Below are 14,893 nucleotides of genomic sequence, written 5' to 3'. Positions count from 1 at the left end.
TGCAATATATATTCCTAGAACGGCATCTCCATAGCCTGAGATAATATTAAAAACATTTTTCCCCACCATGGCTGGTGTAGCTCAGTGGATTGAGCATGAGTCTGTGAACTAAAGGGTCCCCAGTTCAATTCCCAGTCAGGATACATGCCTGGGTTGTGGACCAGGTCCCCAGTGGGGGCCACGTGAGAGGCAACCACACATTGAAGTTTCTCTCCCTCTCTTTCTCTATCCCTTCCCCTCAATCTAAAAAAATTTTTTTCCAACATGGAAAGGCAGGAGCAGAACTCTTGGTATATCAGCTCATAACCCATTAGTTGGATCCCAAAGAGGCCCCGGAGATCTTGGGAGAGAGGCAGGGGCAACTAGAGAGCCGAGGTCCCACAGACAGTGGCTTTTTAACCAATGGGTATGGAAGTATGTCAATACTGTAACAATGGGTAAAGGTGCAGTAATATGAGCAACTCTGAGACATCCAATGACATGAACAATGTGAGAGTTTGCACTCACTTTTAGGGAGGAATACTATGGCACTCACATATTCACAGTTAAACAGTCCTCATAAATTGTACTGATACATTGTTATTTAGTAAGCAATTTCATTAACCTAGAACATTTTAATTTTATTTTTGGTATTAATATGACCTTTAAAAAGAGAAATTCAGTGTTAAAGAAAGATGGGAAAGTTGCCAGAGTAATCGTATCTGAGGGAACAAGTCACCCCCTTGAGAGGTTAACACAGTCTGCTTTCTGCACCACCTTCTCCGTCCTCCTGCCTGGCAGTTCTGCTCTCTGTGCCTCCTAGGACTGCACTGGGGCCTCTTCAAGTTATGTCTTCATAACTGCTTCTTATCCCAGTCATCTGCCTTTCCATTTCATCTTTAGTTTTCACTTTGACCTGCTCTTCTCTATTTTTTTAAGGTCTTTAGAGACCATTTCTCTCAGCCATAAGTGGGCCAAAATGAAACACAATTTTTGTCGTATTTAATTAAACTTTTACATCTGATGGTACACTCTGCCTGAAACTTTTTCAGGGGAATTTCTAAAGTCCAATTACAGGGCTATTCTCATAATAAGGACTATTAATTCATAATGAAATGATTTGCTTTAAGCTTCATCCAGATGCTATTATGGAAAACACTAACCCAACTGCATTCCTGTGGGGTCATTAGTATGGCCAGTACAAACAGGTGAGGTCTGTAGTCCCAGTTCTCTTCGGGATTTTGTGAAAAGTTGGGTGTTGGATCTGTAGACAATCCCTCAGAGACTCCCACCAGTCCTTCCATAACGTGGCCTACCATTCTTAATATGCTAATTTTGATATGCCTCTCAATCAGCTCAATTATGTCCAATGGGTATTACACAAACAAACAAACAAACAAACAAACAAACAAACAAACAAACAAACAAAACAATAACTGAATCCTTGCCTATCTGAACTTTTCTGTTGCTTTCTCACATTCAGGACAACTCACCTGAGAATGAAATCCTTGGGCCACCATCTTTCCCTCTCAAAGCTACTTCTTTAGTTAAATAAAGAAGTCTGATGCCAGCCTGATTCTCCTTCCTTTTTGTATGGATTTCAAATAAATTTACTTCGTCCCTAGAGGCTTTTTTCTTTCTCCACGCAATTCAAACATGTGCCAGCATGCGCTTGTGTCAGTCTTTGCAGTGGGTTCCATGGGCTGCCCCCCCAGTCCCCATTTCCCCCCTTCACCTGGTACCAGAACCTGGTGTTCTTCAGACCACCACCTACTGGGCCAACAAATTCCATTTCTCTGCTCTCAGTTCCTGCTTCAACTGTAGGCATATCTTATAAGCAGTCCTAAGAATGAACTCAGCACTCCTGTTTGGACCCTGGGTACAGAGGAATATTCAGTATTCTTTGCCTAATTGAGTGTCTTTGTCTGAGAACCCTGGAACTACTGGAGTCACTTTGCCCCAAGGAAAGACAGTCTTTGAAGATGCCAAGACACAGAAAATGGAATCTTTGAGAAGTGGAGCTGCAGCTTCTGGAGTGAGCCAAACCTGCAGCTCACCTGACTCTGGAATCACTGTTTAGGTGAGCCAATAAATTCTTCAGCCGATCCAAATTGAGTTTGCAATACTCACTACCCTGAGCATCCTAAATACCATCATCTTTTTTTAATGATTTCCCCCCAAATATTGTGAGACCTTTTAATTCACATACTCAAGTCTTACCTCAGCGTAGGAACATGTTTCTTTAATTATGTTTTTGATTACTGCATTTTAAGACCATCAATTTCTTAGGCCAGATTTCTATACTCTACCCTTCCTAGCTGTCATTTTCTCATTATTTTATTTATTTCCTTAGCATTCTGTTGAGAACTCAATATTGTCTTTTACATCAGCATTTCCCTTTCCTATAGCATTAATTCTACTTAATCCTCCCTCCTATCAGATTATATTTGTGCCACGGTATTTGACTTCCTTATAAGTCCACATGCCATTCATCTCCCTTTCCACCTCACTTGCTGTTTTTCCATTTCAGAATGTTCAATTCCTGTGGCCTTCTGTTTCTGTTTTAGAGAGCATGTCTTCTGGCATTCTTTTGAGTTAGTCTACTGCTTCAAAAATTTCTTCTTCTGACTTTGCTAGTTAATCATTTTCAGAGTTTGTATCTTTTTTCAGGCTTCTGGAAAATGTTACTTGCCTTGTTGAGTCATTTTTTTTAAAAGTCACAAGAATTTTATCCTTTTAGTTTGCTTTCTCATTCTTCAAAGAGGGACAATCTACCTAGATAATTTGTAGTCAACACAATGCAGACATTACTTGGAACTCATTTTGTAGTCACTAAGTGCTCTCCGAATAGCTCTTAGATCAACTTTTATATCTGGCCACATTTCATCTAATATTGTTCTCATGTCTCTGTCTCTACCTATTAGACATGTCATTCTTCTCACCTCCTGATCCCATTTTCACATGTTTTTCTGGTATTTGTACTCCTACCTGAGAGAGAGAAAGAGATATAACTTTGATGGCAGAGGGGACTCAACAACACCATGGAGATAGCGATAAGGAAAGTGTTGAGAACAGCTGCCCATTTTTTGAATTGAAATCAACCTTGTGTTTCTGAAACAAGAGAATGCGGGAGGGGGGAGATCTATTTAACTATTGCCAGGTGTACATAACAAACCTGCATTACCAAATGTGTTTTTAAATCTAGTTCTGGCAAAGTGGGAATTTTTCCAAATAATTTTGCCATTTTTAATCGGGGCTGTATACCACTTAACTGAATGCCTTTGAAATTAACTTTACTGCATGCTGATACCTCGAGAAATCAATATGACTCTGACCAGCAAAAAAAGACACAGCAATTGGCTTCCAAATTACTTCTGAATATATATTAGAATGTCAAATTATTATCAATTAAATGATTGGGAAATATAGCACAAACAAATTTGGCAGGCTTCTGATGCCTGATTTCCAAAGTTTTGGATCTTCTCCCAGGTTTTGGACTCAGAATGTTCGGTTAACTCTAACTATGCCAGTGATAAGAGAAGAGCTGGAAGTATCCAATTCACCTCACAGTAAAATTCAATTTCCTTTGGAAATCTGCCATTGGCATATCCCAATTTGCAATTGCAATATTTCTAATGCAAGTAAATACAGCCCACATGTCTGCAGTGGCCTTTCATACTGTTTTCTCATATTAAGACTTTGCAAAATGTTTACAAGAAAACAAAGATAAGATTTAGAAATACATTTACCCTATTCTTGGTTCTATAAAAGTGCATGAGTGTGTGCACACACACACTCTCCCATGCATGCACATGCACACAACCTAAGCAGCCAACAGCTCTTAAGCCATCTGAGTAAATTCTACTACCTGTACATTAAACGTAGCCAACAAAACTGGAACAATAAATCCGAAACCCAATACTCCCATGTACTATCAGAGAAGGTGTATGTAGAAGGCCGTGTGGAACGCTCTGTATTTCCCATGGTTAAACTGGCAGGAATGACAGGATGGAATGACAGAGGCAGATTGATGAGAAAGGACAAGAGGGACAAAAGCAAAAAGGAAAAGTATGGAGAAAGGGAAGAGAAAAACAGGAGGTAAAGGGAGGGAAAGGAAGGACACTGGGGAAATATTTTTTATTTTTATAAGAAATAATGCCCAATTTTAGTCAGCTAAGCCAAGTACTGGGTCTTATCAGACACCAGCTCCTCCAGCCACCGTGGGCGGCCAGATGGGAGGCAGACACTCTGCGTGAGACAATGGAGCATGGGTATCAGACAGATGCAGAGCACCCTCCAGCAGTGGGCCGCGCAGGGCTGCCAACGGATTGTCACGACAGCCTATCATTTTAGGACAAGATCAAGCAGAATCTTGTCACATTTTACCATTTGTTATAATTTAGTGTCTTAGGACTGCTCTGTGGAAAATTATTTGGGTCTACAATAAAATCTAATAAATTTACATTTATCTGGAGTACCTTGTACCGTTCATTAAATTTATTGTCTTGTCTAGTAAATTTGTACAAATGTTGTAGAGCAACAAATGTAATGTGACATTATGCTTTGAGGGTGTTACCAAGGCTAGACGCTACTCAGGGCCGAGGTCCCAGGTCCAACTAAAATTATTTTATATGGGTCTGGTACTTTTTCTTTTGTAGAGCTGGGAAGCACCTCTGGTCATGAGAACCAGGAGATAATGAAGAGAAGTTTGCCACCAACTCAAGATTAGACTGGTAAGAAATGGCTTTTACTGTATAAAATAAATCTACTTTCCCTGCCAGTGCTTTGTAATAAAAAATGGTGGCTTCTTGCCTCAAATTTGGGCATTTTTAATCGAAATCAATGGTTGACAAATGGGACCAGAGAGACCTGAGACCTTAATGTAGAACTGAGACTATTATTCTGAATCTTTTCCTATTTAGAGAAATGAAAGGGCTTCTAGAGTTAGTCCAATGAGTACACCCGGAGGGAAAAATGTGAAGCACAGATGCATGCAGTCTGGTGACGAAGAAGACCTAGAAGGAAGAGAAGGCCCATGTTCTATGTCCCGCCTGGATGGAGGATGGAACTCAGTGTACACTACTCTCCAGGCCTTGGCATTCAGGGACTCTACAGAACGATCTTCATGCTGTCCACACACTGGAAAAAACTAGTCTGAAAAACTGCTTGGAACTTATCTTAAGATAATTTTTTTAACTGAAAAAATGAGGTTGATTCTGTCCCTATTGCTACACAACTGATAAAAAAGGAAACCCACAGTGAATTTTACAGTTGAAAGATGCTTCAAATCAAGCTTAACAACAGCTTGTATAAAATTACCACACTCATTTACATTTTCTCTTGATAGTATTTTTAAATACGGGTAAAGGGGTAGCCAAGGCTTACATACGAGTCCTCTTGTTTTACTCTTGACAACCTTTCTTAATCTTTGAGGATCTCAATCCTATCTCCCGCCTTAAGCTAAAAACAGTTTACTTGAAGGTTTTTGGAGGGCAATTTGGTTTAGCTAAGCAGAATTTTAAATATCCATGTTATCTGACCCTGTAATTTTGCTTCTGGAATTCACCATACAGAAATACTTGGACAAATGTTCCACAAATATGCACAGTGATTTTACTGCAACATAGGTTGTAATGAGTCCACAAACAAACAACTTCTAAATATCCATTAACAGGAAATTAAATTATGAAGTAAATGAACAGACAATTATTCAGCAGTTCATAAAGAAGTTAGATTTCTATGAACTGACATAATATATTAAGTGAATAAGGCAATGTACAGAAGAGTGTGGTGTTTAGTGTGAGCCCACCTCTGTGTGAGAAACTTATAGCTGTGCATGTGTGCATATGTATACATGTATTTATAAAAACATACACTTGAATTTGCATTAAAAAGGTCTGGAAGTACATCCAGGGGGTAATCTTTGGGAATTAGATTTTGGATGGGAGTACAGTAAAGACAATATTCACTTTTTAAACTCCTATACTATTTGACATTTTTGCAACCAGACCATTTTATTTTGTGGTTAAACACACACACACATACACACACACACACACACACACACACCCCACCTAACTGCTCGGCCAGGTAGCTAAGTTGGTTGGAGCATTGTCCCATATAGCAAAAGATTGGGGTTTTGGTCCCCAGTCGAGGCACGCACTTAGGTTGCGGGTTCCATCCCTTGGGATGTGTATGGGAGGCAACTCTCTCACATTGATGTCTTTCTGTTTTTCTTTCTCTTCCCCTTCCTCTCTCTCTGAAATTAAGAAGCATATTCTTGGGTGAGGACTAAAAAAAAAGAAAAAGCTAACTGACATCTAGATCTCCTAACTTGTTCCTTCCTTCAGCAATTCTTGTTTCTGAAAGTGGCACGTGGTGTGATGGATCACCGACACTGGGAGGCTCCCTGGAGCAAGCATTTCTTAAAGAGGACAGATTGGGGAAGATCTGCCAGCCACGATAAACACGACTTGCAGGTTGTCACTCCAGTGCTACTAACTTGGGAGATAAAGGCCGAACACCTGCCTCAACCTCAGCTCTCTTGGTTTTACATGTGAGGACCTCACCCAAACTAGAGTAGACGAAAACCCAGGAGACAGAAGACTGAGAAATCAATGAGCCTAGGGTAGACAGGCACTGACTCATTTACTCTCCCTTTCCCAATAAATGGCAAGTTGCCTGTTTCTCTTTGATGGTGGACACGTGTGCTGTCCAGCACAGTGCATGCAGCTACTGAGCACGTGAGATGTGGCTAGTTTGAACTGAGACGGGCTGTGAGGGTAAAATCCACACTGGAGTCTGAAGAGCTAGTGCAAAGAAAGAATGTAAAACAGTATGTTCATTCATATTTTTATACTCACTGCATGTTGAAATAATAATATTTTGGACATATTGTATTAAATAAACTGTACTATTAAAACTAATTTTACTTGTTTCTTTTTACCCTTTTAATATGGCTACTAGAAAATTTAAAGTTACATGGAGGCTCACATTATACTTTGTATTGGACAGAGCTGGTTTAGACCTTTACATATCTCCCACGTGGAGTATCTATATATATTTAAATGTTTTAAGAAAGGATTAGCTGGGTGGAGACGGGGCATGTGCACGCACATGCCCACATGCTCACGCCAATTGTTATATCGCTGCCCCCTATCTTTTTAAAACAATTATTGGATCTATTGGGGTGACATTGGTTGATAAAATTATATAGGTTTCAGGTGTACAATCCTATAATACATCATCTGTATTCCTGTCCTATGTGTTCACAACCCAAAGTCAAATCTCCTTCCATCACCATTTATCTCTTCTCTTTCCTCTCTTCTTCCTTCCCCTGTCCCCTTGCCCTCTGGTAATCCTCGTACTCTTGTCTGCGTCTATGAATTTTTTCTTAATTCCTTTACCTTTTTCACCTAGCCTCTCAACTCCCATCCCCTTTTAAAGCTGTCAGTCTGTTCTCTGTATCTACGAGTCTGTTTCTATTTTGTTAGTTTATTTTGTTCATTAGATTCCACGTGTAAGTGAGATCACATGGTATTTGTCTTTCTCTGACTGGCTTATTTCACTTAGCACAATGCTTTCCAGACCCATCCATGTTGTTGCAAAAAGTGAGATTTCCTTCTTTTTTTATGGTGAGCAGTATTCCATTGTATACATATACCACAGCCTTTTTGTCCACTCATCTACTGATGGCTGCCCTCTATCTTTATGCCTGTCTAATTTTCTAGTTTTGCTTATTACTATTCAGTGTACCTTTCTTCGGTCAGACAGCTCTGACTTCCAGCTCTGCCAATGACCACAGGTAGAATCCTGGGGGCAAGTCACTTGATGGGGGCAGATGTGTTTAAATGTGTGTCAAGTGCTGAGGACTATACACACGGCTGTGTAATAAACTCTATCAACAAGTGTTAGCTGTGCTAGACATGGTAACGGCTCCAGCAGGGACCTGGAAGCCAAGAATATCAGTGCCAGCATGAATCTTGGACATTACTCACTCGCATGTTTTAAAACTCGTTTAAATCCTCGATATATGAAAGATGAAATCAACCCGCCCAGAATAGAGCTAAGTGAAGTGTGCAAAGGGCTGGGAACGCCTGCACTACACAGAGGGGGGATCTGAGGGCTCTGTGGAGCAGTCGGAACACCTTGGATGAGGTGTCCTGTCCTCTCTGCTTTACAGATGAAGACACCAAGCTCCAGAGGTTGCTGGCTTGCCTGCAGTCCCAGAGCTGGCCACGGTAGGGCTGGCACACAGACATAGGTGTCTGATTCCTGAGACACCGCTCTGCATCATGTCATCACTGCAGCTGCACAGTGGACCGACCTGCACGTACAGAGAGATTGTGGCTGCGGAAAGTGCTGCGAGACTTGTACAGAGTGCCAAGTAGCTGCTGAGGATGGAGGCGGGGAGTGTGGCAGGTCTCCCCCAGAAGACGGGGTTCCTAGCATTAGCTTTGGAAGGGGAAGAAGCAGGAGGGCATCCAGGACATGAGAAGTGCATGGGTTCCCAGGGGGAAAATACTGAGGCCTAATCTGGAGACACAGGGCAGGTCACTTTCACTAACACCTTGGAGAGAAATACATGCTCAGGCTGGGGCTTCTTGAGAAGGTCTTGAGGGCAAAGGATCCTACACTAGTTTTCACAAGTTTTTGTAAAAGGTGACAATGGGAAAGGTGACAATGGGAAGATTAATTGATCCCAAGTCCACAACTAGGCAGAAAACGGAGAAAACAGTTGCTGGGTGACTGTTAAAGAAGGCCCAAGTGAGGGGACGGAAGTCGTGACACCAAGGGGAAAGATCTGAGAGACCCTGTAGAGACAGAAGCCACAGGACTTAATGTATGAGAAGGATGAGGAGGATCCCAAGGTGACTTCAAGGCAGGTCATGTGGGGATGTGGGTTCCATCAACTGGAAAAGAGAAGGCATCAGAAGAGCTGGTTGCAGGGGCTGGGTGAAGGACAGGTGTCTGTGAGACTGGCTGGTAGGGAGTCCGTCCACCAGGGAACTGAAAGGGGATTCTGGACCCCATGGCAGGGCCATCTGCATCTTATCTAGACAGAACTCTTTGGGAACACCTAGGTTTGGGAGCAGGAAGATGAAGAAGAGCTGGCAAAGGGACAGAGGCACCCAGGAGTGTGTTCTTCGTCAACAGCAAGGGCAGGGAGGGTGTCATGGAATGAGGGGCCATGAGATACAAACATTCTGGAGACACCAGGTGAAATGAGAATGGAGAGATGGGCCCTATCAACCTGCCAGGCAGCAGCTCGAGGGCCAGCAGGTCTGTGTTGCTAGATAAGCCTGGGTTCAGAGCCTCTCCTCCTCCTCGCTTACTGGCCGTGGTACTCTGCACTACTTCACCTCTTCAGGCCCCAGTTTTCTCACCTGTGCAATGAGGGGCAACAGCACCCTAGAAAGTTGTTCTGAGCTTTAAGTGAAATTATATATTTTGAGGCACTGAATAGAGTGCTTAGGTCATAGCAAGTGCCCAGTAAATATTAGGTGTTATTTGTATCACTGGAAGGATTTAAGGAATGAACAAGTGGTGAAGAAGTGGAGGCTGCATGTAGAGACACTGTTCTTTTAAGAACTTTGACCATGAAAGGGAGGAGAAAGACTGAGGACATAGAAGGGGGAGTGAGGTCTTTTCTAGGATGGAGAGGTAAGAGCGACTCTGTGGGGAGATTCTGAAGAGGCAAATCAGGAGACAGATGGTGGGGAGAGAGTGTAGAAGCAGAATGAAGAACACAGGTTGAGGGATTTGCCTGGGAAGGAGGAAGAAGGCACTGTTCTCAGAAACAGGAGAGAGGGAAGAAAGAAGATGAAGATAAACAGATTTTGAGCTGAAAGGAATACAGAGGAGCTCACTCTGGCTAGCCTCGCTCATCTCAATAGCTGCAGGTGAGGCTGAGCGTTGGCCTGGGAGCATGGGAATAGATTGAGGTGCAAGGACTGTGGGGGATGGACCAGGTCCATCCCCCGAGACTGAGGGACGGCAGCCAGAGCAGAGGAGACGTGTCCACAAAGGTCCAGACAGCAATGCTGAACCACCACGTGTGTGCTCTAGTTGCCCTTATTTCTGTCTGCAAGTGCAGCTTTCTTTTTAACGGTGAGGGCATTTGGATGATAATGACGTCTGAGATGCAGTGCCCCTGAGAAGTGAGCAGGGGACACAAGTTCATCAGAAGGTCACTGAATGCTTAAGTACCAGCGGGGGTGGGGGACAGGGGAGTAAAGACTGACTCAGGACCCTCACACTGCAGTCTCCTCCTATATGCAAAGCACTCCCATCAGTAACATTTCTTCTAACCCTATAGTGGTTCTATACTTAAATAAACCACTGGTTCTGAATGTGACAGGTGATAAATTAAGACTGGGGAGAGGGCGTGTAAGAGGATGGCAAAAAACGGCTCTGGCAGAATAATGCCCCCAAGTAGCAGATGGCTTAGATGGACAGCAGGCCCCAACCTTTTTGGCACCAGGGACAGGTTTTGTGGAGGGCCTGAGGAGGGGTGGGGGGCAGTTGGTGGAAGACAGGAGGCAGAGTTTAGGTAAACTTCACTCACAGCCTGTTTCCTAATCTGGGGTTGGGGACCCTTGGATTAGAATATCCCAATTCTCTTCTCAGGGGATGGAGCACTGAGGGGAAAAGTCCTGTTACCTTGAAGAAGGAGGCTGTGAGGCAAACTTCAGGGAAGGAGGGTAACCTGTGCCACAGAACAGGGATTCCAAGAGGCAGAGTGGAGGGATGGAATGAAGAGCCAGAGAAGGGAGAACAGGGTTGCTCAGGACAGGGATAGGACCTTGGGAAGCAGTCCCGGCCCAGGAATTGTCAGCAGAACAGCCGCAATGCCTTGGGAAGCTGGAGGGAAGAACACAAGGGAAGAATGGTAGAGAGCAGTGAAAAGATAAAATCCAGTTTATGGAGAAGGCCATGAAGAGGCTGGCCCAGGGGTACTGGGCTGGGGAGCTGCAGGACGGCAGACCTGCCCCGCTGGGGAAATGCCGCTCCTGATGGTGGCTTCTCAGCGTGAGTCATGAGGACAAATATATTGTTCAAATTCATGTTAAACTAAGACACAAATTAAGAATAAGAAAAAGCCATGTTGCTCACATTAAAAGGTATTTATTCGTTCTTACTAAGAACTATCCCGTATGCATTATTGAACCAAGATCGGTTCCTTTCCTGGGTACCATCTTGTGTATAGCCTTCCTCAAGCAAATGCTCTTCAGAGTTTTCCCTGTTTGGTTGGTTCTTGAGAGAGAGAGAGAGAGAGAGAGAGAGAGAGAGAGAGAGAGAGAGAGAGAGAGAGAGAGAGAGAGAGAGGAGAGAGAGAAAGGTCGAGGGCAATATCCAGGAAGAGATAAGAAATCTCAGGGCCCAGCAGAGTGCCCTGGTTCCCACACACGTGTTCCGACTGAGTCTAGGGATGGGTTTCCTCTCGCAGGACAGGGCTCGCTTTCTGGCGCCTTGGTGCTCAGCCTGGCCGGTTAAGGACCTGGTTTACTTCGTGTCATCAAGGAGAACACTCAGATATGGGGAAACGGCAGCACAGCAGCCGTTGGGAAAATTGGCAAGGCACTCGGTGACATTTTAAAGACATTTGCTCACAGACCATCAACCACAAAGGACAGTTTTACTGTCGGTTTCTCAATTACTGGGTGTTTAATTCATAGAAACCAATGACGACAAGCCTAGACAGGCCACCATACATGGGGTAGTATAACCATGAAGCCTTGTTTGTTTCTTTCTCACAGTGACTGTATTTATTATGTTCTTTTTGGTGGCATTTGGCATTTCTTAGCTGGGGACCGCCAGAGCTGGCAACTCAGAACTTCTAAGAATTACTATCTGTTCACCACAATCTCCACATTCAAAGAATTAGTAGCATGTTTTATTTTTTAAATGTGCATTTTCTTTTTATGAGTTTGCCATAACCTGGAAAACCCCATAGCTTTCAAACCACAGACAACAGCTCTGACCAGGATCACAAGGGAACCGACAGATACCTGCAGAGTTGACAACTGTGAATTTAATTTGCCATGAAGTTAAAAAAGTCAATATATCTCATCCATCTGTTCATCTGTCTATCCATCCCACTCCACCCCACCCCACCCCACCCCACCCCATCCCTCAAGTTGGCTAGTTGTCTACTGACCAAATTCATAGCAATGTTTTTTAGTGTTAAAATATAACTCAATGTGGAATAACGTCAGATCACCCAAGGAGGAAGAATGAAAGGAGAAAGATGAAAATCCAGCTCTTCTCCATTTTGTAGAATGCTACTGTGGGTCAGTGTGGGCCAATTACTAAACCCACTTAATACTGACAGATGGCATTTAAACTCTCTGGCTCTCTGTCAACCATCTGTCCTAAGACTCTTGAGTTCGTATTTTCTAGGTATTTGACTTTAGAATAGAAGACATTCATCCCTTAATATATCACAGGGAACTGGTCAACCTTCGCAATATGGGACAGACTAGAAATCAAACCTATTGAATGTATGGTTTGCTTCTTAACTTCTCTAAAATATCATTGTTGCTTCATTGTAATAACATATAAACATTCCAGAAAAGGAAATGGCCTAGTAGATATAACAACAGCAAGGGCAGAAACATGGCAAAGTGAAAAAAAAAATCAAAGGTTACAGAGTCAGGCAGCCCTGGGTTTAGAAGTGGTTCAGCCATTTAAGAGCTGTGTGCTCATGGACACGCTGTGGACCCTCCTGGGGGAGGGCTCTAGTTTGTCGTCTGGAAACTGGGTAACAGTCCTCAGGGTGCGGGTTGGATGAGATCATGCAAGGGAAGGACCTGGCCCCGGGTCTGTCACATGACAGACTGATGTTAATGCCCTTCACTTCTTTTCTCCCTTGGTTATGGAGGATGTTGAGCCTCACTGATGCACAAATGCTTATTCCTCAGGGATTTTATGTAAACAACCAGGATGTGACCTTGAAGGAAGGTTAATCCTGATTTCTAGACTTCCACTGAGAAATCTCCCTTTCCTCTCAGGTCTTCTCATTACACTCAGTCATAGAACCTTACACTTCTTCATAGCTTTCACCCCAGCACTGGTTAGTTAACTCGTAGTGCATGCAGTGCCTCTCTTCCCCACTAGGATTTAAGATAATCCTCTAGAGGAGGGCCTTGCATATAGTAACCTCTCAATAAGGTACTTGTAAACTAGATGAAAAACACCTGTTACAGGGTTTCCAACATGTGACACGTACCACTGGTAATATATAAAATGATTCCAGGGGTTGAACATGGACTAAGTTTCCTAATAATTTTAATGGCTGTACTATATATATTTTAGTGTGTATTAGACAAATAAATAGCTCATCAAATCTGTGATTTTGTGTATTTTTTGCTTAGATGAGGCCAAATGAAAAAGTAAATGATTTAGGGTAACAAAAAAATTAAGTATAGTTGCCGTAAGAATATGGCAAAAACCACGAAGGTGTTAAAAGATGACAAAGTCAGGGAAGTCTGTTTTCAAAATCTACAGGTCAACACTGTATCAAGAGTCAAGTTGGAACCAGGTCAGGCTAAGTGATGGACCCCAGAACACATGTGGCGTAAGTAAGCATTCAGATATCTGGGCGTCATCATAGGAAATGCCAAATGTGAACTGAGCAGGAACAAGGGTCAGGTCCCATGGCCACATTCAGGGTCAGAGCCAAGTAGGAAGGAACTATCTAGGAGATGAGGCATCCGCCCCAGGAAGGGTGTGTGGTAGGTCCTGATTTGTTCTCCTTCAGCTTTAAAGGCACACAGACCTGGGTTCTCATACTGCTCCCTGACACTGCCAATTATTTTGTTACCTCTGTGCAAGGCTCCCAGAGAGAAGGCACTTTCGGTCATGCACACCTGTGGAGTTAATGGGTCTCTACCCAGTATCTCGATTTCCCAGCAAGCTGAAGCAGACTGCTGCTGCTGTCATCACAGCAGCCTTCCTCTGAGCCTGCAACATGGAGGCCTCCCTCCCAGGCTCCGTGCTGGGGTGAAGAGACAGCCCTGTCATTCTGGACTGGAACATACAATGAATTTTCCCTTGGAAAAAATGCAATAAATAGAAAATAGGTTTTGATGAATTAGTACAGATGTTTCAGATATGTTCCAGGTTATATATGGTTCTGCCGGCTAGACTAGGAACCAGATTACCAATCATGCTATCACTTCACTGGGAAAATGTTTTAAAACTACAAAATAAAAATTTGAGTTGTAACTTTTCCATTGGGGTGACTACTTATACTTGCAAGTACAGCAAATTTCTCACTAGTGAATATTTAACACTATACGAGTATATCTTAAATTTTATCTTTCTTTTCATATCCTTCAGCAAAATACTGGCCTCTGTCATCAATTACGGGTGGTGTTCAAGTCTTGTCCTACTGAAAAATAACCAATCACACTCCTGCCACAGCAAAAGAAGGCCTCAATCTCCGCATTTGAGGACAACTGTCGACATATAAATATAATTCCAATAAACAGTTCTCTAATCCACTCCCAGCTACCCCAAGTTATTCCTGGGACTGACTGGAACGACAGTCCTAGCTCCCACCCTGCAGCACTGACAGGAAATTATTCCTTGTTCTGACCACAAGCCTTTAACCCAATGTTTTCCATATTTGTCTGATGGGAAGAATTACATGAGGCACTTTTAAAAACAACAAAACCTGGCCTCACCTCAGCCCAGTAATGAATCAGAATTTCAAGGGGGAGTCAAGAACTGACCATTTAAACAACGCTCATCGCCAGTGACCCTGTCATCCAACACAGTGGTTCTTACCACGGAGGGTGAATGAGGGTCACCAGGGGCACTTGCTAAAGCACAGGCTGCTGGGCCCTAGCCAGGAGCTTCTAATCCAGTGGGTCTAGGGTGGGGCCTGAGAATTTGCATTTCTAAGGTC

At 43.2% G+C, this 14,893-nt stretch overlaps 1 protein-coding gene across 4 annotated transcripts in view; it reads right to left on the bottom strand.

Moving 5' to 3' along the window:
• CDK6 (cyclin dependent kinase 6) overlaps positions 1-14,893 on the bottom strand; it is a 228,325-nt gene that overhangs the window by 57,788 nt on the left and 155,644 nt on the right. The gene's annotated exons all lie outside the window — the stretch shown is intronic.

This window comes from Phyllostomus hastatus, unplaced genomic scaffold (assembly GCF_019186645.2).
Source record: "Phyllostomus hastatus isolate PE091 unplaced genomic scaffold, TTU_PhHast_1.1 phas_scaffold_78, whole genome shotgun sequence".
In the NCBI taxonomy this organism is placed as follows: Eukaryota; Metazoa; Chordata; class Mammalia; order Chiroptera; family Phyllostomidae; genus Phyllostomus; species Phyllostomus hastatus.
The sequence above is the reverse complement of the archived record's forward strand: the minus strand, read 5'-3'. Positions and strand labels throughout refer to the sequence as shown.